General features: G+C 44.5%; 27 non-coding genes across 27 annotated transcripts; 18 read left to right on the forward strand and 9 right to left on the reverse strand.

Moving 5' to 3' along the window:
- Positions 1 to 365: 365 nt before the first annotated feature.
- On the reverse strand, positions 366 to 460 carry TRNAI-UAU (transfer RNA isoleucine (anticodon UAU)). Its single transcript has 2 exons — positions 423 to 460; positions 366 to 401 (listed from the first exon to the last, which is right to left on the reverse strand). It is a non-coding gene; the product is annotated as a tRNA-Ile (tRNA).
- Positions 461 to 752: 292 nt separating this feature from the next.
- Positions 753 to 834, forward strand: TRNAS-GCU (transfer RNA serine (anticodon GCU)). Its single transcript has one exon. It is a non-coding gene; the product is annotated as a tRNA-Ser (tRNA).
- Positions 835 to 1,950: 1,116 nt separating this feature from the next.
- On the forward strand, positions 1,951 to 2,022 carry TRNAT-UGU (transfer RNA threonine (anticodon UGU)). The gene has a single exon. It is a non-coding gene; the product is annotated as a tRNA-Thr (tRNA).
- Positions 2,023 to 3,191: 1,169 nt separating this feature from the next.
- On the reverse strand, positions 3,192 to 3,286 carry TRNAI-UAU (transfer RNA isoleucine (anticodon UAU)). Its single transcript has 2 exons — positions 3,249 to 3,286; positions 3,192 to 3,227 (listed from the first exon to the last, which is right to left on the reverse strand). It is a non-coding gene; the product is annotated as a tRNA-Ile (tRNA).
- A 292-nt stretch (positions 3,287 to 3,578) lies between these two features.
- Positions 3,579 to 3,660, forward strand: TRNAS-GCU (transfer RNA serine (anticodon GCU)). Its single transcript has one exon. It is a non-coding gene; the product is annotated as a tRNA-Ser (tRNA).
- A 1,116-nt stretch (positions 3,661 to 4,776) lies between these two features.
- On the forward strand, positions 4,777 to 4,848 carry TRNAT-UGU (transfer RNA threonine (anticodon UGU)). Its single transcript has one exon. It is a non-coding gene; the product is annotated as a tRNA-Thr (tRNA).
- Positions 4,849 to 6,006: 1,158 nt separating this feature from the next.
- On the reverse strand, positions 6,007 to 6,101 carry TRNAI-UAU (transfer RNA isoleucine (anticodon UAU)). The gene is made up of 2 exons: positions 6,064 to 6,101; positions 6,007 to 6,042 (listed from the first exon to the last, which is right to left on the reverse strand). It is a non-coding gene; the product is annotated as a tRNA-Ile (tRNA).
- Positions 6,102 to 6,393: 292 nt separating this feature from the next.
- On the forward strand, positions 6,394 to 6,475 carry TRNAS-GCU (transfer RNA serine (anticodon GCU)). The gene has a single exon. It is a non-coding gene; the product is annotated as a tRNA-Ser (tRNA).
- Positions 6,476 to 7,590: 1,115 nt separating this feature from the next.
- On the forward strand, positions 7,591 to 7,662 carry TRNAT-UGU (transfer RNA threonine (anticodon UGU)). Its single transcript has one exon. It is a non-coding gene; the product is annotated as a tRNA-Thr (tRNA).
- A 1,158-nt stretch (positions 7,663 to 8,820) lies between these two features.
- TRNAI-UAU (transfer RNA isoleucine (anticodon UAU)) lies at positions 8,821 to 8,915 on the reverse strand. The gene is made up of 2 exons: positions 8,878 to 8,915; positions 8,821 to 8,856 (listed from the first exon to the last, which is right to left on the reverse strand). It is a non-coding gene; the product is annotated as a tRNA-Ile (tRNA).
- A 292-nt stretch (positions 8,916 to 9,207) lies between these two features.
- On the forward strand, positions 9,208 to 9,289 carry TRNAS-GCU (transfer RNA serine (anticodon GCU)). The gene has a single exon. It is a non-coding gene; the product is annotated as a tRNA-Ser (tRNA).
- A 1,116-nt stretch (positions 9,290 to 10,405) lies between these two features.
- TRNAT-UGU (transfer RNA threonine (anticodon UGU)) lies at positions 10,406 to 10,477 on the forward strand. Its single transcript has one exon. It is a non-coding gene; the product is annotated as a tRNA-Thr (tRNA).
- A 1,169-nt stretch (positions 10,478 to 11,646) lies between these two features.
- On the reverse strand, positions 11,647 to 11,741 carry TRNAI-UAU (transfer RNA isoleucine (anticodon UAU)). Its single transcript has 2 exons — positions 11,704 to 11,741; positions 11,647 to 11,682 (listed from the first exon to the last, which is right to left on the reverse strand). It is a non-coding gene; the product is annotated as a tRNA-Ile (tRNA).
- Positions 11,742 to 12,033: 292 nt separating this feature from the next.
- Positions 12,034 to 12,115, forward strand: TRNAS-GCU (transfer RNA serine (anticodon GCU)). Its single transcript has one exon. It is a non-coding gene; the product is annotated as a tRNA-Ser (tRNA).
- A 1,116-nt stretch (positions 12,116 to 13,231) lies between these two features.
- Positions 13,232 to 13,303, forward strand: TRNAT-UGU (transfer RNA threonine (anticodon UGU)). Its single transcript has one exon. It is a non-coding gene; the product is annotated as a tRNA-Thr (tRNA).
- A 1,144-nt stretch (positions 13,304 to 14,447) lies between these two features.
- On the reverse strand, positions 14,448 to 14,542 carry TRNAI-UAU (transfer RNA isoleucine (anticodon UAU)). Its single transcript has 2 exons — positions 14,505 to 14,542; positions 14,448 to 14,483 (listed from the first exon to the last, which is right to left on the reverse strand). It is a non-coding gene; the product is annotated as a tRNA-Ile (tRNA).
- A 292-nt stretch (positions 14,543 to 14,834) lies between these two features.
- TRNAS-GCU (transfer RNA serine (anticodon GCU)) lies at positions 14,835 to 14,916 on the forward strand. The gene has a single exon. It is a non-coding gene; the product is annotated as a tRNA-Ser (tRNA).
- Positions 14,917 to 16,032: 1,116 nt separating this feature from the next.
- TRNAT-UGU (transfer RNA threonine (anticodon UGU)) lies at positions 16,033 to 16,104 on the forward strand. The gene has a single exon. It is a non-coding gene; the product is annotated as a tRNA-Thr (tRNA).
- Positions 16,105 to 17,273: 1,169 nt separating this feature from the next.
- Positions 17,274 to 17,368, reverse strand: TRNAI-UAU (transfer RNA isoleucine (anticodon UAU)). Its single transcript has 2 exons — positions 17,331 to 17,368; positions 17,274 to 17,309 (listed from the first exon to the last, which is right to left on the reverse strand). It is a non-coding gene; the product is annotated as a tRNA-Ile (tRNA).
- A 292-nt stretch (positions 17,369 to 17,660) lies between these two features.
- On the forward strand, positions 17,661 to 17,742 carry TRNAS-GCU (transfer RNA serine (anticodon GCU)). Its single transcript has one exon. It is a non-coding gene; the product is annotated as a tRNA-Ser (tRNA).
- Positions 17,743 to 18,858: 1,116 nt separating this feature from the next.
- Positions 18,859 to 18,930, forward strand: TRNAT-UGU (transfer RNA threonine (anticodon UGU)). The gene has a single exon. It is a non-coding gene; the product is annotated as a tRNA-Thr (tRNA).
- A 1,158-nt stretch (positions 18,931 to 20,088) lies between these two features.
- TRNAI-UAU (transfer RNA isoleucine (anticodon UAU)) lies at positions 20,089 to 20,183 on the reverse strand. The gene is made up of 2 exons: positions 20,146 to 20,183; positions 20,089 to 20,124 (listed from the first exon to the last, which is right to left on the reverse strand). It is a non-coding gene; the product is annotated as a tRNA-Ile (tRNA).
- Positions 20,184 to 20,475: 292 nt separating this feature from the next.
- On the forward strand, positions 20,476 to 20,557 carry TRNAS-GCU (transfer RNA serine (anticodon GCU)). Its single transcript has one exon. It is a non-coding gene; the product is annotated as a tRNA-Ser (tRNA).
- A 1,116-nt stretch (positions 20,558 to 21,673) lies between these two features.
- TRNAT-UGU (transfer RNA threonine (anticodon UGU)) lies at positions 21,674 to 21,745 on the forward strand. The gene has a single exon. It is a non-coding gene; the product is annotated as a tRNA-Thr (tRNA).
- Positions 21,746 to 22,889: 1,144 nt separating this feature from the next.
- TRNAV-UAC (transfer RNA valine (anticodon UAC)) lies at positions 22,890 to 22,984 on the reverse strand. The gene is made up of 2 exons: positions 22,947 to 22,984; positions 22,890 to 22,925 (listed from the first exon to the last, which is right to left on the reverse strand). It is a non-coding gene; the product is annotated as a tRNA-Val (tRNA).
- Positions 22,985 to 23,276: 292 nt separating this feature from the next.
- On the forward strand, positions 23,277 to 23,358 carry TRNAS-GCU (transfer RNA serine (anticodon GCU)). Its single transcript has one exon. It is a non-coding gene; the product is annotated as a tRNA-Ser (tRNA).
- A 1,116-nt stretch (positions 23,359 to 24,474) lies between these two features.
- TRNAT-UGU (transfer RNA threonine (anticodon UGU)) lies at positions 24,475 to 24,546 on the forward strand. Its single transcript has one exon. It is a non-coding gene; the product is annotated as a tRNA-Thr (tRNA).
- The last annotated feature ends 445 nt before the right edge of the window (positions 24,547 to 24,991 follow it).

The following is a 24,991-nucleotide window of genomic DNA, read 5'->3' on the forward strand; positions in this document are numbered from 1 at the left end:
TAGAAACATTAATATGATGACGCTCTTCTTTTGATATGTCTTTCAGTTAAATTTTACTGTAAGTAGCTGATACAGCACTGTTTGCAGCTCCTCAGTATATGGTTATCCCGTGACAACAATGTTTTCATCATATTTATTATTCTACAAATGTATTTTTAAATGCACTGATGTGGTGTTTGCATGCTATGCAAGACGGCACATCATGGAATGTTTATAAGGAGCATCGAATAGGATTGTGATATTTGCACCTCGAAGAGTCGGACACGCAGATCCTGAAAAGAAGTAAAAACTCTCTAGCAAGGGCCGTCTTTCCCCTGGGTTTAATCTTTACTTTTAGTGAAATGGTTTATGAAAAACCTGTAAGCTGCTCCTGGTGAGGCTCGAACTCACAACCTCGGCATGCCTCAATGCAAGTACTGCTGTATAAGTACCGCGCGCTAACCGATTGCGCCACTGGAGCTCACTGTTCTCATACCTCCCCAGTTGAGCCATCTAGAGCTGACCAAGTAGATACTGGCACTGCTCCCTTATTCACTGTGCAAGATCGACTCACATGCTAGCATGTTATCATGACTATTAAAAACTACAGTCCTAATGGAACAGATTTGATAATTCTGCTATATCATGTGCTCTGTCTATTGAACACCACATATATTTGCCAGTTCTGACACAGTCTAGGAGAAACTTATGATTATTTGTAATTAGCACATCGTAAGAATTTCCTAAAAAATGAAACATAGTCACCTAAGGCAGACGAGGTGGCCGAGTGGTTAAGGCGATGGACTGCTAATCCATTGTGCTCTGCACGCGTGGGTTCGAATCCCACCTTCGTCGGAACGCCATCAGACACTCTTTTGAAGGTGGGCATGTCTCGTAGTACAATTACACTCTCTTTCAAGACACAGCCATAATCCACTAGAAGGGCCCAACTGACTATTCCATTTTGGCAATTATGTCAAATTAAGGGAAGTGTTTTGTGCTTAATTGAAATTAGATCTTTCATGAAGTGTCCAGAGGATTGCCTTTCCCTCACTCCTGGCCTTCTAACTAACCCTGGTCGTAGTGGGCGTAGTGGGGCTCCGCGGAGCTACGCGGAGTGGGCGAGAAGCTACGCCCACTCCCGCACTCGGCGTAGCCCCACTACGCACCTCCCTCCCGCTCTCCCCTACATACATTATTTAAGCAACTACCCTTAATAAAACAATTTTAAAGCACTTACCGTGTCCGGGGCTCGTCCGGGGCGCCCTCTTGGAATAGCGTCGTCCTGGATACCAATGCCCATGCGCGGGAGGCCGCGCATGCGCATTGGTATCCAGGAAGGGACGCTATTCCAAGAGGGAGCCCCGGAAGAGCCCCGGACATGGTAAGTGCTTTAAAAATTGTTTTATTAAGGTTAGTTGCTTAAATAATGTATGTAGGGGAGGGCGGGAGGGAGGCGGGTGGCGGCCGAATCGGCTACGCCCACGGAGTGGGCGTAGTGTTGCCGGCTACGCTGTCTACGCAAAATGCGTAGAAGGCAACACTACGCCTACTCCGTGGGCGTAGCCGATTCGGACGCCCAGGGTTACTTCTAACCAGTTTGGATAGATAGACTGATAAGAAAGCAGCTCTTACTCCTAAAGTTTCAGCCATCTCAAGTGTATGACTGTTGACATATGTCTGCCCCACAGAGACAGATCACTTCTAATAAGTGAGTTCTCTATCTGTCACTGATTGTGGACATACTAACTAGAGCTATCAGTATGGTCATAAATGTGAATACTCTTATGTTCTCAAATCAAAATGGAGTTTTTCCTACTTCCAAGAAAAGTGTCTTAAGCATGCTCTTCAATTTGTGCACGCATGTAGACATTCAAATGCAACTGCATTTCCATACAGAGTCTCAAAATCATAGATATCTTCATACCGCAGTAAGAATACATGAAGCGATTTACATACTGCAGGCAGGCTGGCCTTGTAGCTCAGTGGCAGAGCACTGGTCTTGTAAACCAGGGGTCATGAGTTCAAGCCTCATCAGGGCCTTTTTATATGTGAGTTTCTGTATGTTGTTTCCAAGTCATTCTTTCTAGGAGTCACACCTTGTCTTAAGCTTGCTTATTGACAAGCTTCCCTTTCCTGCTTTCATCGTATCAAGAAGACTTCATGAAAACCATTGAACCATAAACTATGGCCTCACCCCTTCCGATCGCCTGACGAACGCCTGACAAACGCCATTCTCACCCCGCCGGGCAAGCCCTGCCGGGCAAAGCTAAATAAGCCATGCATATTTGAAGTTCCTTTGAAAGTCAGAGCGAGGACTATGACCTCTGTTCAGACTGAGTCTGCATCCACAGAAAGGATGAAATAAGGATCTAGAAATTTCACCAAGGAGATGTGAACTTCATCCCCCTTAAAATACTTTTCCTCCCAGATGCCCCGGCTCTTAGGCAAATGAGGTTAATCTTCAAAACCCCACCCCCACTAACCATAAATATCCGACTCTCCTGCTGTCCATTCAAATGATACAAGGTATCTTGTACATAGAGAGAATGTGAGAAAAAGCAGAATCGCTTCATAGATTTGGTGACCTTGGATGGGTGGGCTGGATAAAGAAGTGAACCTGATTTCGGGAAAAGGAGTATCGTGATGGGGATGAGGAAAAGAGAACATGGACCACATTCACAAGTTAGAGAAATAAATATATTAGGTTGAATGGTTTTAAAAAGTTAACTTTGAGCATGAATTGTTTTTTTAAACTGCAAAGAATAAAAAAAATCAATGTGGGATTGGAGGCACAATCTGAGCAGAAAGCACCATAAGCTGCTATGGTGCAACTCTTATGTTGACTAGAAACATTAATATGATGACGCTCTTCTTTTGATATGTCTTTCAGTTAAATTTTACTGTAAGTAGCTGATACAGCACTGTTTGCAGCTCCTCAGTATATGGTTATCCCGTGACAACAATGTTTTCATCATATTTATTATTCTACAAATGTATTTTTAAATGCACTGATGTGGTGTTTGCATGCTATGCAAGACGGCACATCATGGAATGTTTATAAGGAGCATCGAATAGGATTGTGATATTTGCACCTGGAAGAGTCGGACACGCAGATCCTGAAAAGAAGTAAAAACTCTCTAGCAAGGGCCGTCTTTCCCCTGAGTTTAATCTTTACTTTTAGTGAAATGGTTTATGAAAAACCAGTAAGCTGCTCCAGGTGAGGCTCGAACTCACAACCTCGGCATGCCTCAATGCAAGTACTGCTGTATAAGTACCGCGCACTAACCGATTGCGCCACTGGAGCTCACTGTTTTCATACCTCCCCAGTTGAGCCATCTAGAGCTGACCAAGTAGATACTGGCACTGCTCCCTTATTCACTGTGCAAGATCGACTCACATGCTAGCATGTTATCATGACTATTAAAAACTACAGTCCTAATGGAACAGATTTGATAATTCTGCTATATCATGTGCTCTGTCTATTGAACACCACATATATTTGCCAGTTCTGACACAGTCTAGGAGAAACTTATGATTATTTGTAATTAGCACATCGTAAGAATTTCCTAAAAAATGAAACATAGTCACCTAAGGCAGACGAGGTGGCCGAGTGGTTAAGGCGATGGACTGCTAATCCATTGTGCTCTGCACGCGTGGGTTCGAATCCCACCTTCGTCGGAACGCCATCAGACACTCTTTTGAAGGTGGGCATGTCTCGTAGTACAATTACACTCTCTTTCAAGACACAGCCATAATCCACTAGAAGGGCCCAACTGACTATTCCATTTTGGCAATTATGTCAAATTAAGGGAAGTGTTTTGTGCTTAATTGAAATTAGATCTTTCATGAAGTGTCCAGAGGATTGCCTTTCCCTCACTCCTGGCCTTCTAACTAACCCTGGTCGTAGTGGGCGTAGTGGGGCTCCGCGGAGCTACGCGGAGTGGGCGAGAAGCTACGCCCACTCCCGCACTCCGCGTAGCCCCACTACGCACCTCCCTCCCGCTCTCCCCTACATACATTATTTAAGCAACTACCCTTAATAAAACAATTTTAAAGCACTTACCGTGTCCGGGGCTCGTCCGGGGCTCCCTCTTGGAATAGCGTCGTCCTGGATACCAATGCCCATGCGCTGGAGGCCGCGCATGCGCATTGGTATCCAGGAAGGGACGCTATTCCAAGAGGGAGCCCCGGAAGAGCCCCGGACATGGTAAGTGCTTTAAAAATTGTTTTATTAAGGTTAGTTGCTTAAATAATGTATGTAGGGGAGGGCGGGAGGGAGGCGGGTGGCGGCCGAATCGGCTACGCCCACGGAGTGGGCGTAGTGTTGCCGGCTACGCTGTCTACGCAAAATGCGTAGAAGGCAACACTACGCCTACTCCGTGGGCGTAGCCGATTCGGACGCCCAGGGTTACTTCTAACCAGTTTGGATAGATAGACTGATAAGAAAGCAGCTCTTACTCCTAAAGTTTCAGCCATCTCAAGTGTATGACTGTTGACATATGTCTGCCCCACAGAGACAGATCACTTCTAATAAGTGAGTTCTCTATCTGTCACTGATTGTGGACATACTAACTAGAGCTATCAGTATGGTCATAAATGTGAATACTCTTATGTTCTCAAATCAAAATGGAGTTTTTCCTACTTCCAAGAAAAGTGTCTTAAGCATGCTCTTCAATTTGTGCACGCATGTAGACATTCAAATGCAACTGCATTTCCATACAGAGTCTCAAAATCATAGATATCTTCATACCGCAGTAAGAATACATGAAGCGATTTACATACTGCAGGCAGGCTGGCCTTGTAGCTCAGTGGCAGAGCACTGGTCTTGTAAACCAGGGGTCATGAGTTCAAGCCTCATCAGGGCCTTTTTATATGTGAGTTTCTGTATGTTGTTTCCAAGTCATTCTTTCTAGGAGTCACACCTTGTCTTAAGTTTGCTTATTGACAAGCTTCCCTTTCCTGCTTTCATCGTATCAAGAAGACTTCATGAAAACAATTGAACCATAAACTATGGCCTCACCCCTTCCGAACGCCTGACAAACGCCATTCTCACCCCGCCGGGCAAGCCCTGCCGGGCAAAGCTAAATAAGCCATGCATATTTGAAGTTCCTTTGAAAGTCAGAGCGAGGACTATGACCTCTGTTCAGACTGAGTCTGCATCCACAGAAAGGATGAAATAAGGATCTAGAAATTTCACCAAGGAGATGTGAACTTCATCCCCCTTAAAATACTTTTCCTCCCAGATGCCCCGGCTCTTAGGCAAATGAGGTTAATCTTCAAAACCCCACCCCCACTAACCATAAATATCCGACTCTCCTGCTGTCCATTCAAATGATACAAGGTATCTTGTACATAGAGAGAATGTGAGAAAGAGCAGAATCGCTTCATAGATTTGGTGACCTTGGATGGGTGGGCTGGATAAAGAAGTGAACCTGATTTCGGGAAAAGGAGTATCGTGATGGGGATGAGGAAAAGAGAACATGGACCACATTCACAAGTTAGAGAAATAAATATATTAGGTTGAATGGTTTTAAAAAGTTAACTTTGAGCATGAATTGTTTTTTTAAACTGCAAAGAATAAAAAAAATCAATGTGGGATTGGAGGCACAATCTGAGCAGAAAGCACCATAAGCTGCTATGGTGCAACTCTTATGTTGACTAGAAACATTAATATGATGACGCTCTTCTTTTGATATGTCTTTCAGTTAAATTTTACTGTAAGTAGCTGATACAGCACTGTTTGCAGCTCCTCAGTATATGGTTATCCCGTGACAACAATGTTTTCATCATATTTATTATTCTACAAATGTATTTTTAAATGCACTGATGTGGTGTTTGCATGCTATGCAAGACGGCACATCATGGAATGTTTATAAGGAGCATCGAATAGGATTGTGATATTTGCACCTGGAAGAGTCGGACACGCAGATCCTGAAAAGAAGTAAAAACTCTCTAGCAAGGGCCGTCTTTCCCCTGAGTTTAATCTTTACTTTTAGTGAAATGGTTTATGAAAAACCAGTAAGCTGCTCCAGGTGAGGCTCGAACTCACAACCTCGGCATGCCTCAATGCAAGCACTGCTGTATAAGTACCGCGCGCTAACCGATTGCGCCACTGGAGCTCACTGTTCTCATACCTCCCCAGTTGAGCCATCTAGAGCTGACCAAGTAGATACTGGCACTGCTCCCTTATTCACTGTGCAAGATCGACTCACATGCTAGCATGTTATCATGACTATTAAAAACTACAGTCCTAATGGAACAGATTTGATAATTCTGCTATATCATGTGCTCTGTCTATTGAACACCACATATATTTGCCAGTTCTGACACAGTCTAGGAGAAACTTATGATTATTTGTAATTAGCACATCGTAAGAATTTCCTAAAAAATGAAACATAGTCACCTAAGGCAGACGAGGTGGCCGAGTGGTTAAGGCGATGGACTGCTAATCCATTGTGCTCTGCACGCGTGGGTTCGAATCCCACCTTCGTCGGAACGCCATCAGACACTCTTTTGAAGGTGGGCATGTCTCGTAGTACAATTACACTCTCTTTCAAGACACAGCCATAATCCACTAGAAGGGCCCAACTGACTATTCCATTTTGGCAATTATGTCAAATTAAGGGAAGTGTTTTGTGCTTAATTGAAATTAGATCTTTCATGAAGTGTCCAGAGGATTGCCTTTCCCTCACTCCTGGCCTTCTAACTAACCCTGGTCGTAGTGGGCGTAGTGGGGCTCCGCGGAGCTACGCGGAGTGGGCGAGAAGCTACGCCCACTCCCGCACTCCGCGTAGCCCCACTACGCACCTCCCTCCCGCTCTCCCCTACATACATTATTTAAGCAACTACCCTTAATAAAACAATTTTAAAGCACTTACCGTGTCCGGGGCTCGTCCGGGGCTCCCTCTTGGAATAGCGTCGTCCTGGATACCAATGCCCATGCGCGGGAGGCCGCGCATGCGCATTGGTATCCAGGAAGGGACGCTATTCCAAGAGGGAGCCCCGGAAGAGCCCCGGACATGGTAAGTGCTTTAAAAATTGTTTTATTAAGGTTAGTTGCTTAAATAATGTATGTAGGGGAGGGCGGGAGGGAGGCGGGTGAGGCCGAATCGGCTACGCACCCGGAGTGGGCGTAGTGTTGCCGGCTACGCTGTCTACGCAAAATGCGTAGAAGGCAACACTACACCTACTCCGTGGGCGTAGCCGATTCGGACGCCCAGGGTTACTTCTAACCAGTTTGGATAGATAGACTGATAAGAAAGCAGCTCTTACTCCTAAAGTTTCAGCCATCTCAAGTGTATGACTGTTGACATATGTCTGCCCCACAGAGACAGATCACTTCTAATAAGTGAGTTCTCTATCTGTCACTGATTGTGGACATACTAACTAGAGCTATCAGTATGGTCATAAATGTGAATACTCTTATGTTCTCAAATCAAAATGGAGTTTTTCCTACTTCCAAGAAAAGTGTCTTAAGCATGCTCTTCAATTTGTGCACGCATGTAGACATTCAAATGCAACTGCATTTCCATACAGAGTCTCAAAATCATAGATATCTTCATACCGCAGTAAGAATACATGAAGCGATTTACATACTGCAGGCAGGCTGGCCTTGTAGCTCAGTGGCAGAGCACTGGTCTTGTAAACCAGGGGTCATGAGTTCAAGCCTCATCAGGGCCTTTTAATATGTGAGTTTCTGTATGTTGTTTCCAAGTCATTCTTTCTAGGAGTCACACCTTGTCTTAAGTTTGCTTATTGACAAGCTTCCCTTTCCTGCTTTCATCGTATCAAGAAGACTTCATGAAAACCATTGAACCATAAACTATAGCCTCACCCCTTCCGATCGCCTTACAAACGCCATTCTCACCCCGCCGGGCAAGCCCTGCCGGGCAAAGCTAAATAAGCCATGCATATTTGAAGTTCCTTTGAAAGTCAGAGCGAGGACTATGACCTCTGTTCAGACTGAGTCTGCATCCACAGAAAGGATGAAATAAGGATCTAGAAATTTCACCAAGGAGATGTGAACTTCATCCCCCTTAAAATACTTTTCCTCCCAGATGCCCCGGCTCTTAGGCAAATGAGGTTAATCTTCAAAACCCCACCCCCACTAACCATAAATATCCGACTCTCCTGCTGTCCATTCAAATGATACAAGGTATCTTGTACATAGAGAGAATGTGAGAAAAAGCAGAATCGCTTCATAGATTTGGTGACCTTGGATGGGTGGGCTGGATAAAGAAGTGAACCTGATTTCGGGAAAAGGAGTATCGTGATGGGGATGAGGAAAAGAGAACATGGACCACATTCACAAGTTAGAGAAATAAATATATTAGGTTGAATGGTTTTAAAAAGTTAACTTTGAGCATGAATTGTTTTTTTAAACTGCAAAGAATAAAAAAAATCAATGTGGGATTGGAGGCACAATCTGAGCAGAAAGCACCATAAGCTGCTATGGTGCAACTCTTATGTTGACTAGAAACATTAATATGATGACGCTCTTCTTTTGATATGTCTTTCAGTTAAATTTTACTGTAAGTAGCTGATACAGCACTGTTTGCAGCTCCTCAGTATATGGTTATCCCGTGACAACAATGTTTTCATCATATTTATTATTCTACAAATGTATTTTTAAATGCACTGATGTGGTGTTTGCATGCTATGCAAGACGGCACATCATGGAATGTTTATAAGGAGCATCGAATAGGATTGTGATATTTGCACCTGGAAGAGTCGGACACGCAGATCCTGAAAAGAAGTAAAAACTCTCTAGCAAGGGTCGTCTTTGCCCTGAGTTTAATCTTTACTTTTAGTGAAATGGTTTATGAAAAACCACTAAGCTGCTCCAGGTGAGGCTCGAACTCACAACCTCGGCATGCCTCAATGCAAGTACTGCTGTATAAGTACCGCGCGCTAACCGATTGCACCACTGGAGCTCACTGTTCTCATACCTCCCCAGTTGAGCCATCTAGAGCTGACCAAGTAGATACTGGCACTGCTCCCTTATTCACTGTGCAAGATCGACTCACATGCTAGCATGTTATCATGACTATTAAAAACTACAGTCCTAATGGAACAGATTTGATAATTCTGCTATATCATGTGCTCTGTCTATTGAACACCACATATATTTGCCAGTTCTGACACAGTCTAGGAGAAACTTATGATTATTTGTAATTAGCACATCGCAAGAATTTCCTAAAAAATGACACATAGTCACCTAAGGCAGACGAGGTGGCCGAGTGGTTAAGGCGATGGACTGCTAATCCATTGTGCTCTGCACGCGTGGGTTCGAATCCCACCTTCGTCGGAACGCCATCAGACACTCTTTTGAAGGTGGGCATGTCTCGTAGTACAATTACACTCTCTTTCAAGACACAGCCATAATCCACTAGAAGGGCCCAACTGACTATTCCATTTTGGCAATTATGTCAAATTAAGGGAAGTGTTTTGTGCTTAATTGAAATTAGATCTTTCATGAAGTGTCCAGAGGATTGCCTTTCCCTCACTCCTGGCCTTCTAACTAACCCTGGTCGTAGTGGGCGTAGTGGGGCTCCGCGGAGCTACGCGGAGTGGGCGAGAAGCTACGCCCACTCCCGCACTCCGCGTAGCCCCACTACGCACCTCCCTCCCGCTCTCCCCTACATACATTATTTAAGCAACTACCCTTAATAAAACAATTTTAAAGCACTTACCGTGTCCGGGGCTCGTCCGGGGCTCCCTCTTGGAATAGCGTCGTCCTGGATACCAATGCCCATGCGCGGGAGGCCGCGCATGCGCATTGGTATCCAGGAAGGGACGCTATTCCAAGAGGGAGCCCCGGAAGAGCCCCGGACATGGTAAGTGCTTTAAAAATTGTTTTATTAAGGTTAGTTGCTTAAATAATGTATGTAGGGGAGGGCGGGAGGGAGGCGGGTGGCGGCCGAATCGGCTACGCCCACGGAGTGGGCGTAGTGTTGCCGGCTACGCTGTCTACGCAAAATGCGTAGAAGGCAACACTACGCCTACTCCGTGGGCGTAGCCGATTCGGACGCCCAGGGTTACTTCTAACCAGTTTGGATAGATAGACTGATAAGAAAGCAGCTCTTACTCCTAAAGTTTCAGCCATCTCAAGTGTATGACTGTTGACATATGTCTGCCCCACAGAGACAGATCACTTCTAATAAGTGAGTTCTCTATCTGTCACTGATTGTGGACATACTAACTAGAGCTATCAGTATGGTCATAAATGTGAATACTCTTATGTTCTCAAATCAAAATGGAGTTTTTCCTACTTCCAAGAAAAGTGTCTTAAGCATGCTCTTCAATTTGTGCACGCATGTAGACATTCAAATGCAACTGCATTTCCATACAGAGTCTCAAAATCATAGATATCTTCATACCGCAGTAAGAATACATGAAGCGATTTACATACTGCAGGCAGGCTGGCCTTGTAGCTCAGTGGCAGAGCACTGGTCTTGTAAACCAGGGGTCATGAGTTCAAGCCTCATCAGGGCCTTTTTATATGTGAGTTTCTGTATGTTGTTTCCAAGTCATTCTTTCTAGGAGTCACACCTTGTCTTAAGTTTGCTTATTGACAAGCTTCCCTTTCCTGCTTTCATCGTATCAAGAAGACTTCATGAAAACCATTGAACCATAAACTATGGCCTCACCCCTTCCGATCGCCTGACGAACGCCTGACAAACGCCATTCTCACCCCGCCGGGCAAGCCCTGCCGGGCAAAGCTAAATAAGCCATGCATATTTGAAGTTCCTTTGAAAGTCAGAGCGAGGACTATGACCTCTGTTCAGACTGAGTCTGCATCCACAGAAAGGATGAAATAAGGATCTAGAAATTTCACCAAGGAGATGTGAACTTCATCCCCCTTAAAATACTTTTCCTCCCAGATGCCCCGGCTCTTAGGCAAATGAGGTTAATCTTCAAAACCCCACCCCCACTAACCATAAATATCCGACTCTCCTGCTGTCCATTCAAATGATACAAGGTATCTTGTACATAGAGAGAATGTGAGAAAAAGCAGAATCGCTTCATAGATTTGGTGACCTTGGATGGGTGGGCTGGATAAAGAAGTGAACCTGATTTCGGGAAAAGGAGTATCGTGATGGGGATGAGGAAAAGAGAACATGGACCACATTCACAAGTTAGAGAAATAAATATATTAGGTTGAATGGTTTTAAAAAGTTAACTTTGAGCATGAATTGTTTTTTTAAACTGCAAAGAATAAAAAAAATCAATGTGGGATTGGAGGCACAATCTGAGCAGAAAGCACCATAAGCTGCTATGGTGCAACTCTTATGTTGACTAGAAACATTAATATGATGACGCTCTTCTTTTGATATGTCTTTCAGTTAAATTTTACTGTAAGTAGCTGATACAGCACTGTTTGCAGCTCCTCAGTATATGGTTATCCCGTGACAACAATGTTTTCATCATATTTATTATTCTACAAATGTATTTTTAAATGCACTGATGTGGTGTTTGCATGCTATGCAAGACGGCACATCATGGAATGTTTATAAGGAGCATCGAATAGGATTGTGATATTTGCACCTGGAAGAGTCGGACACGCAGATCCTGAAAAGAAGTAAAAACTCTCTAGCAAGGGCCGTCTTTCCCCTGAGTTTAATCTTTACTTTTAGTGAAATGGTTTATGAAAAACCAGTAAGCTGCTCCTGGTGAGGCTCGAACTCACAACCTCGGCATGCCTCAATGCAAGTACTGCTGTATAAGTACCGCGCGCTAACCGATTGCGCCACTGGAGCTCACTGTTCTCATACCTCCCCAGTTGAGCCATCTAGAGCTGACCAAGTAGATACTGGCACTGCTCCCTTATTCACTGTGCAAGATCGACTCACATGCTAGCATGTTATCATGACTATTAAAAACTACAGTCCTAATGGAACAGATTTGATAATTCTGCTATATCATGTGCTCTGTCTATTGAACACCACATATATTTGCCAGTTCTGACACAGTCTAGGAGAAACTTATGATTATTTGTAATTAGCACATCGTAAGAATTTCCTAAAAAATGAAACATAGTCACCTAAGGCAGACGAGGTGGCCGAGTGGTTAAGGCGATGGACTGCTAATCCATTGGGCTCTGCACGCGTGGGTTCGAATCCCACCTTCGTCGGAACGCCATCAGACACTCTTTTGAAGGTGGGCATGTCTCGTAGTACAATTACACTCTCTTTCAAGACACAGCCATAATCCACTAGAAGGGCCCAACTGACTATTCCATTTTGGCAATTATGTCAAATTAAGGGAAGTGTTTTGTGCTTAATTGAAATTAGATCTTTCATGAAGTGTCCAGAGGATTGCCTTTCCCTCACTCCTGGCCTTCTAACTAACCCTGGTCGTAGTGGGCGTAGTGGGGCTCCGCGGAGCTACGCGGAGTGGGCGAGAAGCTACGCCCACTCCCGCACTCCGCGTAGCCCCACTACGCACCTCCCTCCCGCTCTCCCCTACATACATTATTTAAGCAACTACCCTTAATAAAACAATTTTAAAGCACTTACCGTGTCCGGGGCTCGTCCGGGGCTCCCTCTTGGAATAGCGTCGTCCTGGATACCAATGCCCATGCGCGGGAGGCCGCGCATGCGCATTGGTATCCAGGAAGGGACGCTATTCCAAGAGGGAGCCCCGGAAGAGCCCCGGACATGGTAAGTGCTTTAAAAATTGTTTTATTAAGGTTAGTTGCTTAAATAATGTATGTAGGGGAGGGCGGGAGGGAGGCGGGTGGCGGCCGAATCGGCTACGCACCCGGAGTGGGCGTAGTGTTGCCGGCTACGCTGTCTACGCAAAATGCGTAGAAGGCAACACTACACCTACTCCGTGGGCATAGCCGATTCGGACGCCCAGGGTTACTTCTAACCAGTTTGGATAGATAGACTGATAAGAAAGCAGCTCTTACTCCTAAAGTTTCAGCCATCTCAAGTGTATGACTGTTGACATATGTCTGCCCCACAGAGACAGATCACTTCTAATAAGTGAGTTCTCTATCTGTCACTGATTGTGGACATACTAACTAGAGCTATCAGTATGGTCATAAATGTGAATACTCTTATGTTCTCAAATCAAAATGGAGTTTTTCCTACTTCCAAGAAAAGTGTCTTAAGCATGCTCTTCAATTTGTGCACGCATGTAGACATTCAAATGCAACTGCATTTCCATACAGAGTCTCAAAATCATAGATATCTTCATACCGCAGTAAGAATACATGAAGCGATTTACATACTGCAGGCAGGCTGGCCTTGTAGCTCAGTGGCAGAGCACTGGTCTTGTAAACCAGGGGTCATGAGTTCAAGCCTCATCAGGGCCTTTTAATATGTGAGTTTCTGTATGTTGTTTCCAAGTCATTCTTTCTAGGAGTCACACCTTGTCTTAAGTTTGCTTATTGACAAGCTTCCCTTTCCTGCTTTCATCGTATCAAGAAGACTTCATGAAAACCATTGAACCATAAACTATGGCCTCACCCCTTCCGATCGCCTGACAAACGCCATTCTCACCCCGCCGGGCAAAGCTAAATAAGCCATGCATATTTGAAGTTCCTTTGAAAGTCAGAGCGAGGACTATGACCTCTGTTCAGACTGAGTCTGCATCCACAGAAAGGATGAAATAAGGATCTAGAAATTTCACCAAGGAGATGTGAACTTCATCCCCCTTAAAATACTTTTCCTCCCAGATGCCCCGGCTCTTAGGCAAATGAGGTTAATCTTCAAAACCCCACCCCCACTAACCATAAATATCCGACTCTCCTGCTGTCCATTCAAATGATACAAGGTATCTTGTACATAGAGAGAATGTGAGAAAAAGCAGAATCGCTTCATAGATTTGGTGACCTTGGATGGGTGGGCTGGATAAAGAAGTGAACCTGATTTCGGGAAAAGGAGTATCGTGATGGGGATGAGGAAAAGAGAACATGGACCACATTCACAAGTTAGAGAAATAAATATATTAGGTTGAATGGTTTTAAAAAGTTAACTTTGAGCATGAATTGTTTTTTTAAACTGCAAAGAATAAAAAAAATCAATGTGGGATTGGAGGCACAATCTGAGCAGAAAGCACCATAAGCTGCTATGGTGCAACTCTTATGTTGACTAGAAACATTAATATGATGACGCTCTTCTTTTGATATGTCTTTCAGTTAAATTTTACTGTAAGTAGCTGATACAGCACTGTTTGCAGCTCCTCAGTATATGGTTATCCCGTGACAACAATGTTTTCATCATATTTATTATTCTACAAATGTATTTTTAAATGCACTGATGTGGTGTTTGCATGCTATGCAAGACGGCACATCATGGAATGTTTATAAGGAGCATCGAATAGGATTGTGATATTTGCACCTGGAAGAGTCGGACACGCAGATCCTGAAAAGAAGTAAAAACTCTCTAGCAAGGGTCGTCTTTGCCCTGAGTTTAATCTTTACTTTTAGTGAAATGGTTTATGAAAAACCAGTAAGCTGCTCCAGGTGAGGCTCGAACTCACAACCTCGGCATGCCTCAATGCAAGTACTGCTGTATAAGTACCGCGCGCTAACCGATTGCACCACTGGAGCTCACTGTTCTCATACCTCCCCAGTTGAGCCATCTAGAGCTGACCAAGTAGATACTGGCACTGCTCCCTTATTCACTGTGCAAGATCGACTCACATGCTAGCATGTTATCATGACTATTAAAAACTACAGTCCTAATGGAACAGATTTGATAATTCTGCTATATCATGTGCTCTGTCTATTGAACACCACATATATTTGCCAGTTCTGACACAGTCTAGGAGAAACTTATGATTATTTGTAATTAGCACATCGCAAGAATTTCCTAAAAAATGACACATAGTCACCTAAGGCAGACGAGGTGGCCGAGTGGTTAAGGCGATGGACTGCTAATCCATTGTGCTCTGCACGCGTGGGTTCGAATCCCACCTTCGTCGGAACGCCATCAGACACTCTTTTGAAGGTGGGCATGTCTCGTAGTACAATTACACTCTCTTTCAAGACACAGCCATAATCCACTAGAAGGGCCCAACTGACTATTCCATTTTGGCAATTATGTCAAATTAAGGGAAGTGTTTTGTGCTTAATTGAAATTAGATCTTTCATGAAGTGTCCAGAGGATTGCCTTTCCCTCACTCCTGGCCTTCTAACTAACCCTGGTCGTAGTGGGCGTAGTGGGGCTCCGCGGAGCTACGCGGAGTGGGCGAGAAGCTACGCCCACTCCCGCACTCCGCGTAGCCCCACTACGCACCTCCCTCCCGCTCTCCCCTACATACATTATTTAAGCAACTACCCTTAATAAAACAATTTTAAAGCACTTACCGTGTCCGGGGCTCGTCCGGGGCTCCCTCTTGGAATAGCGTCGTCCTGGATACCAATGCCCATGCGCGGGAGGCCGCGCATGCGCATTGGTATCCAGGAAGGGACGCTATTCCAAGAGGGAGCCCCGGAAGAGCCCCGGACATGGTAAGTGCTTTAAAAATTGTTTTATTAAGGTTAGTTGCTTAAATAATGTATGTAGGGGAGGGCGGGAGGGAGGCGGGTGGCGGCCGAATCGGCTACGCCCACGGAGTGGGCGTAGTGTTGCCGGCTACGCTGTCTACGCAAAATGCGTAGAAGGCAACACTACGCCTACTCCGTGGGCGTAGCCGATTCGGACGCCCAGGGTTACTTCTAACCAGTTTGGATAGATAGACTGATAAGAAAGCAGCTCTTACTCCTAAAGTTTCAGCCATCTCAAGTGTATGACTGTTGACATATGTCTGCCCCACAGAGACAGATCACTTCTAATAAGTGAGTTCTCTATCTGTCACTGATTGTGGACATACTAACTAGAGCTATCAGTATGGTCATAAATGTGAATACTCTTATGTTCTCAAATCAAAATGGAGTTTTTCCTACTTCCAAGAAAAGTGTCTTAAGCATGCTCTTCAATTTGTGCACGCATGTAGACATTCAAATGCAACTGCATTTCCATACAGAGTCTCAAAATCATAGATATCTTCATACCGCAGTAAGAATACATGAAGCGATTTACATACTGCAGGCAGGCTGGCCTTGTAGCTCAGTGGCAGAGCACTGGTCTTGTAAACCAGGGGTCATGAGTTCAAGCCTCATCAGGGCCTTTTTATATGTGAGTTTCTGTATGTTGTTTCCAAGTCATTCTTTCTAGGAGTCACACCTTGTCTTAAGTTTGCTTATTGACAAGCTTCCCTTTCCTGCTTTCATCGTATCAAGAAGACTTCATGAAAACCATTGAACCATAAACTATGGCCTCACCCCTTCCGATCGCCTGACGAACGCCTGACAAACGCCATTCTCACCCCGCCGGGCAAGCCCTGCCGGGCAAAGCTAAATAAGCCATGCATATTTGAAGTTCCTTTGAAAGTCAGAGCGAGGACTATGACCTCTGTTCAGACTGAGTCTGCATCCACAGAAAGGATGAAATAAGGATCTAGAAATTTCACCAAGGAGATGTGAACTTCATCCCCCTTAAAATACTTTTCCTCCCAGATGCCCCGGCTCTTAGGCAAATGAGGTTAATCTTCAAAACCCCACCCCCACTAACCATAAATATCCGACTCTCCTGCTGTCCATTCAAATGATACAAGGTATCTTGTACATAGAGAGAATGTGAGAAAAAGCAGAATCGCTTCATAGATTTGGTGACCTTGGATGGGTGGGCTGGATAAAGAAGTGAACCTGATTTCGGGAAAAGGAGTATCGTGATGGGGATGAGGAAAAGAGAACATGGACCACATTCACAAGTTAGAGAAATAAATATATTAGGTTGAATGGTTTTAAAAAGTTAACTTTGAGCATGAATTGTTTTTTTAAACTGCAAAGAATAAAAAAAATCAATGTGGGATTGGAGGCACAATCTGAGCAGAAAGCACCATAAGCTGCTATGGTGCAACTCTTATGTTGACTAGAAACATTAATATGATGACGCTCTTCTTTTGATATGTCTTTCAGTTAAATTTTACTGTAAGTAGCTGATACAGCACTGTTTGCAGCTCCTCAGTATATGGTTATCCCGTGACAACAATGTTTTCATCATATTTATTATTCTACAAATGTATTTTTAAATGCACTGATGTGGTGTTTGCATGCTATGCAAGACGGCACATCATGGAATGTTTATAAGGAGCATCGAATAGGATTGTGATATTTGCACCTGGAAGAGTCGGACACGCAGATCCTGAAAAGAAGTAAAAACTCTCTAGCAAGGGCCGTCTTTCCCCTGAGTTTAATCTTTACTTTTAGTGAAATGGTTTATGAAAAACCAGTAAGCTGCTCCTGGTGAGGCTCGAACTCACAACCTCGGCATGCCTCAATGCAAGTACTGCTGTATAAGTACCGCGCGCTAACCGATTGCGCCACTGGAGCTCACTGTTCTCATACCTCCCCAGTTGAGCCATCTAGAGCTGACCAAGTAGATACTGGCACTGCTCCCTTATTCACTGTGCAAGATCGACTCACATGCTAGCATGTTATCATGACTATTAAAAACTACAGTCCTAATGGAACAGATTTGATAATTCTGCTATATCATGTGCTCTGTCTATTGAACACCACATATATTTGCCAGTTCTGACACAGTCTAGGAGAAACTTATGATTATTTGTAATTAGCACATCGTAAGAATTTCCTAAAAAATGAAACATAGTCACCTAAGGCAGACGAGGTGGCTGAGTGGTTAAGGCGATGGACTGCTAATCCATTGTGCTCTGCACGCGTGGGTTCGAATCCCACCTTCGTCGGAACGCCATCAGACACTCTTTTGAAGGTGGGCATGTCTCGTAGTACAATTACACTCTCTTTCAAGACACAGCCATAATCCACTAGAAGGGCCCAACTGACTATTCCATTTTGGCAATTATGTCAAATTAAGGGAAGTGTTTTGTGCTTAATTGAAATTAGATCTTTCATGAAGTGTCCAGAGGATTGCCTTTCCCTCACTCCTGGCCTTCTAACTAACCCTGGTCGTAGTGGGCGTAGTGGGGCTCCGCGGAGCTACGCGGAGTGGGCGAGAAGCTACGCCCACTCCCGCACTCCGCGTAGCCCCACTACGCACCTCCCTCCCGCTCTCCCCTACATACATTATTTAAGCAACTACCCTTAATAAAACAATTTTAAAGCACTTACCGTGTCCGGGGCTCGTCCGGGGCTCCCTCTTGGAATAGCGTCGTCCTGGATACCAATGCCCATGCGCGGGAGGCCGTGCATGCGCATTGGTATCCAGGAAGGGACGCTATTCCAAGAGGGAGCCCCGGAAGAGCCCCGGACATGGTAAGTGCTTTAAAAATTGTTTTATTAAGGTTAGTTGCTTAAATAATGTATGTAGGGGAGGGCGGGAGGGAGGCGGGTGGCGGCCGAATCGGCTACGCCCACGGAGTGGGCGTAGTGTTGCCGGCTACGCTGTCTACGCAAAATGCGTAGAAGGCAACACTACGCCTACTCCGTGGGCGTAGCCGATTCGGACGCCCAGGGTTACTTCTAACCAGTTTGGATAGATAGACTGATAAGAAAGCAGCTCTTACTCCTAAAGTTTCAGCCATCTCAAGTGTATGACTGTTGACATATGTCTGCCCCACAGAGACAGATCACTTCTAATAAGTGAGTTCTCTATCTGTCACTGATTGTGGACATACTAACTAGAGCTATCAGTATGGTCATAAATGTGAATACTCTTATGTTCTCAAATCAAAATGGAGTTTTTCCTACTTCCAAGAAAAGTGTCTTAAGCATGCTCTTCAATTTGTGCACGCATGTAGACATTCAAATGCAACTGCATTTCCATACAGAGTCTCAAAATCATAGATATCTTCATACCGCAGTAAGAATACATGAAGCGATTTACATACTGCAGGCAGGCTGGCCTTGTAGCTCAGTGGCAGAGCACTGGTCTTGTAAACCAGGGGTCATGAGTTCAAGCCTCATCAGGGCCTTTTTATATGTGAGTTTCTGTATGTTGTTTCCAAGTCATTCTTTCTAGGAGTCACACCTTGTCTTAAGTTTGCTTATTGACAAGCTTCCCTTTCCTGCTTTCATCGTATCAAGAAGACTTCATGAAAACCATTGAACCATAAACTATGGCCTCACCCCTTCCGAACGCCTGACAAACGCCATTCTCACCCCGCCGGGCAAGCCCTGCCGGGCAAAGCTAAATAAGCCATGCATATTTGAAGTTCCTTTGAAAGTCAGAGCGAGGACTATGACCTCTGTTCAGACTGAGTCTGCATCCACAGAAAGGATGAAATAAGGATCTAGAAATTTCACCAAGGAGATGTGAACTTCATCCCCCTTAAAATACTTTTCCTCCCAGATGCCCCGGCTCTTAGGCAAATGAGGTTAATCTTCAAAACCCCACCCCCACTAACCATAAATATCCGACTCTCCTGCTGTCCATTCAAATGATACAAGGTATCTTGTACATAGAGAGAATGTGAGAAAAAGCAGAATCGCTTCATAGATTTGGTGACCTTGGATGGGTGGGCTGGATAAAGAAGTGAACCTGATTTCGGGAAAAGGAGTATCGTGATGGGGATGAGGAAAAGAGAACATGGACCACATTCACAAGTTAGAGAAATAAATATATTAGGTTGAATGGTTTTAAAAAGTTAACTTTGAGCATGAATTGTTTTTTTAAACTGCAAAGAATAAAAAAAATCAATGTGGGATTGGAGGCACAATCTGAGCAGAAAGCACCATAAGCTGCTATGGTGCAACTCTTATGTTGACTAGAAACATTAATATGATGACGCTCTTCTTTTGATATGTCTTTCAGTTAAATTTTACTGTAAGTAGCTGATACAGCACTGTTTGCAGCTCCTCAGTATATGGTTATCCCGTGACAACAATGTTTTCATCATATTTATTATTCTACAAATGTATTTTTAAATGCACTGATGTGGTGTTTGCATGCTATGCAAGACGGCACATCATGGAATGTTTATAAGGAGCATCGAATAGGATTGTGATATTTGCACCTGGAAGAGTCGGACACGCAGATCCTGAAAAGAAGTAAAAACTCTCTAGCAAGGGCCGTCTTTCCCCTGAGTTTAATCTTTACTTTTAGGGAAATGGTTTATGAAAAACCAGTAAGCTGCTCCTGGTGAGGCTCGAACTCACAACCTCGGCATGCCTCAATGCAAGTACTGCTGTATAAGTACCGCGCGCTAACCGATTGCGCCACTGGAGCTCACTGTTCTCATACCTCCCCAGTTGAGCCATCTAGAGCTGACCAAGTAGATACTGGCACTGCTCCCTTATTCACTGTGCAAGATCGACTCACATGCTAGCATGTTATCATGACTATTAAAAACTACAGTCCTAATGGAACAGATTTGATAATTCTGCTATATCATGTGCTCTGTCTATTGAACACCACATATATTTGCCAGTTCTGACACAGTCTAGGAGAAACTTATGATTATTTGTAATTAGCACATCGTAAGAATTTCCTAAAAAATGAAACATAGTCACCTAAGGCAGACGAGGTGGCCGAGTGGTTAAGGCGATGGACTGCTAATCCATTGTGCTCTGCACGCGTGGGTTCGAATCCCACCTTCGTCGGAACGCCATCAGACACTCTTTTGAAGGTGGGCATGTCTCGTAGTACAATTACACTCTCTTTCAAGACACAGCCATAATCCACTAGAAGGGCCCAACTGACTATTCCATTTTGGCAATTATGTCAAATTAAGGGAAGTGTTTTGTGCTTAATTGAAATTAGATCTTTCATGAAGTGTCCAGAGGATTGCCTTTCCCTCACTCCTGGCCTTCTAACTAACCCTGGTCGTAGTGGGCGTAGTGGGGCTCCGCGGAGCTACGCGGAGTGGGCGAGAAGCTACGCCCACTCCCGCACTCCGCGTAGCCCCACTACGCACCTCCCTCCCGCTCTCCCCTACATACATTATTTAAGCAACTACCCTTAATAAAACAATTTTAAAGCACTTACCGTGTCCGGGGCTCGTCCGGGGCTCCCTCTTGGAATAGCGTCGTCCTGGATACCAATGCCCATGCGCGGGAGGCCGCGCATGCGCATTGGTATCCAGGAAGGGACGCTATTCCAAGAGGGAGCCCCGGAAGAGCCCCGGACATGGTAAGTGCTTTAAAAATTGTTTTATTAAGGTTAGTTGCTTAAATAATGTATGTAGGGGAGGGCGGGAGGGAGGCGGGTGGCGGCCGAATCGGCTACGCCCACGGAGTGGGCGTAGTGTTGCCGGCTACGCTGTCTACGCAAAATGCGTAGAAGGCAACACTACGCCTACTCCGTGGGCGTAGCCGATTCGGACGCCCAGGGTTACTTCTAACCAGTTTGGATAGATAGACTGATAAGAAAGCAGCTCTTACTCCTAAAGTTTCAGCCATCTCAAGTGTATGACTGTTGACATATGTCTGCCCCACAGAGACAGATCACTTCTAATAAGTGAGTTCTCTATCTGTCACTGATTGTGGACATACTAACTAGAGCTATCAGTATGGTCATAAATGTGAATACTCTTATGTTCTCAAATCAAAATGGAGTTTTTCCTACTTCCAAGAAAAGTGTCTTAAGCATGCTCTTCAATTTGTGCACGCATGTAGACATTCAAATGCAACTGCATTTCCATACAGAGTCTCAAAATCATAGATATCTTCATACCGCAGTAAGAATACATGAAGCGATTTACATACTGCAGGCAGGCTGGCCTTGTAGCTCAGTGGCAGAGCACTGGTCTTGTAAACCAGGGGTCATGAGTTCAAGCCTCATCAGGGCCTTTTTATATGTGAGTTTCTGTATGTTGTTTCCAAGTCATTCTTTCTAGGAGTCACACCTTGTCTTAAGTTTGCTTATTGACAAGCTTCCCTTTCCTGCTTTCATCGTATCAAGAAGACTTCATGAAAACCATTGAACCATAAACTATGGCCTCACCCCTTCCGAACGCCTGACAAACGCCATTCTCACCCCGCCGGGCAAGCCCTGCCGGGCAAAGCTAAATAAGCCATGCATATTTGAAGTTCCTTTGAAAGTCAGAGCGAGGACTATGACCTCTGTTCAGACTGAGTCTGCATCCACAGAAAGGATGAAATAAGGATCTAGAAATTTCACCAAGGAGATGTGAACTTCATCCCCCTTAAAATACTTTTCCTCCCAGATGCCCCGGCTCTTAGGCAAATGAGGTTAATCTTCAAAACCCCACCCCCACTAACCATAAATATCCGACTCTCCTGCTGTCCATTCAAATGATACAAGGTATCTTGTACATAGAGAGAATGTGAGAAAAAGCAGAATCGCTTCATAGATTTGGTGACCTTGGATGGGTGGGCTGGATAAAGAAGTGAACCTGATTTCGGGAAAAGGAGTATCGTGATGGGGATGAGGAAAAGAGAACATGGACCACATTCACAAGTTAGAGAAATAAATATATTAGGTTGAATGGTTTTAAAAAGTTAACTTTGAGCATGAATTGTTTTTTTAAACTGCAAAGAATAAAAAAAATCAATGTGGGATTGGAGGCACAATCTGAGCAGAAAGCACCATAAGCTGCTATGGTGCAACTCTTATGTTGACTAGAAACATTAATATGATGACGCTCTTCTTTTGATATGTCTTTCAGTTAAATTTTACTGTAAGTAGCTGATACAGCACTGTTTGCAGCTCCTCAGTATATGGTTATCCCGTGACAACAATGTTTTCATCATATTTATTATTCTACAAATGTATTTTTAAATGCACTGATGTGGTGTTTGCATGCTGTGCAAGACGGCACATCATGGAATGTTTATAAGGAGCATCGAATAGGATTGTGATATTTGCACCTGGAAGAGTCGGACACGCAGATCCTGAAAAGAAGTAAAAACTCTCTAGCTTTACTAGAGCTACTTTACTTTTAGTGAAATGGTTTATGAAAACCCAGTAAGCTGCTCCAGGTGAGGCTCAAACTCACAACCTCGGCATGCCTCAATGCAAGTACTGCTGTGTAAGTACCGCGCGCTATCCGATTGCGCCACTGGAGCTCACTGCTCTCATACCTCCCCAGTTGAGCCATCTAGAGCTGACCAAGTAGATACTGGCACTGCTCCCTTATTCACTGTGCAAGATCGACTCACATGCTAGCATGTTATCATGACTATTAAAAACTACAGTCCTAATGGAACAGATTTGATAATTCTGCTATATCATGTGCTCTGTCTATTGAACACCACATATATTTGCCAGTTCTGACACAGTCTAGGAGAAACTTATGATTATTTGTAATTAGCACATCGTAAGAATTTCCTAAAAAATGAAACATAGTCACCTAAGGCAGACGAGGTGGCCGAGTGGTTAAGGCGATGGACTGCTAATCCATTGTGCTCTGCACGCGTGGGTTCGAATCCCACCTTCGTCGGAATGCCATCAGACACTCTTTTGAAGGTGGGCATGTCTCGTAGTACAATTACACTCTCTTTCAAGACACAGCCATAATCCACTAGAAGGGCCCAACTGACTATTCCATTTTGGCAATTATGTCAAATTAAGGGAAGTGTTTTGTGCTTAATTGAAATTAGATCTTTCATGAAGTGTCCAGAGGATTGCCTTTCCCTCACTCCTGGCCTTCTAACTAACCCTGGTCGTAGTGGGCGTAGTGGGACTCCGCGGAGCTACGCGGAGTGGGCGAGAAGCTACGCCCACTCCCGCACTCCGCGTAGCCCCAATACGCACCTCCCTCCCGCTCTCCCCTACATACATTATTTAAGCAACTACCCTTAATCAAACAATTTTAAAGCACTTACCGTGTCCGGGGCTCATCCGGGGCTCCCTCTTGGAATAGCGTCGTCCTGGATACCAATGCCCATGCGCGGGAGGCCGCGCATGCGCATTGGTATCCAGGAAGGGACGCTATTCCAAGAGGGAGCCCCGGAAGAGCCCCGGACATGGTAAGTGCTTTAAAAATTGTTTTATTAAGGTTAGTTGCTTAAATAATGTATGTAGGGGAGGGCGGGAGGGAGGCGGGTGGCGGCCGAATCGGCTACGCCCACGGAGTGGGCGTAGTGTTGCCGGCTACGCTGTCTACGCAAAATGCGTAGAAGGCAACACTACGCCTACTCCGTTGGCGTAGCCGATTCGGACGCCCAGGGTTACTTCTAACCAGTTTGGATAGATAGACTGATAAGAAAGCAGCTCTTACTCCTAAAGTTTCAGCCATCTCAAGTGTATGACTGTTGACATATGTCTGCCCCACAGAGACAGATCACTTCTAATAAGTGAGTTCTCTATCTGTCACTGATTGTGGACATACTAACTAGAGCTATCAGTATGGTCATAAATGTGAATACTCTTATGTTCTCAAATCAAAATGGAGTTTTTCCTACTTCCAAGAAAAGTGTCTTAAGCATGCTCTTCAATTTGTGCACGCATGTAGACATTCAAATGCAACTGCATTTCCATACAGAGTCTCAAAATCATAGATATCTTCATACCGCAGTAAGAATACATGAAGCGATTTACATACTGCAGGCAGGCTGGCCTTGTAGCTCAGTGGCAGAGCACTGGTCTTGTAAACCAGGGGTCATGAGTTCAAGCCTCATCGGGGCCTTTTTATATGTGAGTTTCTGTATGTTGTTTCCAAGTCATTCTTTCTAGGAGTCACACCTTGTCTTAAGTTTGCTTATTGACAAGCTTCCCTTTCCTGCTTTCATCGTATCAAGAAGACTTCATGAAAACCATTGAACCATAAACTATGGGATCGCCTGACGAACGCCTGACAAATGCCATTCTCACCCCGCCGGGCAAGCCCTGCCGGGCAAAGCTAAATAAGCCATGCATATTTGAAGTTCCTTTGAAAGTCAGAGCGAGGACTATGACCTCTGTTCAGACTGAGTCTGCATCCACAGAAAGGATGAAATAAGGATCTAGAAATTTCACCAAGGAGATGTGAACTTCATCCCCCTTAAAATACTTTTCCTCCCAGATGCCCCGGCTCTTAGGCAAATGAGGTTAATCTTCAAAACCCCACCCCCACTAACCATAAATATCCGACT

Source organism: Lissotriton helveticus, chromosome 5_1, assembly GCF_964261635.1.
Source record: "Lissotriton helveticus chromosome 5_1, aLisHel1.1, whole genome shotgun sequence".
Taxonomy (NCBI): domain Eukaryota; kingdom Metazoa; phylum Chordata; class Amphibia; order Caudata; family Salamandridae; genus Lissotriton; species Lissotriton helveticus.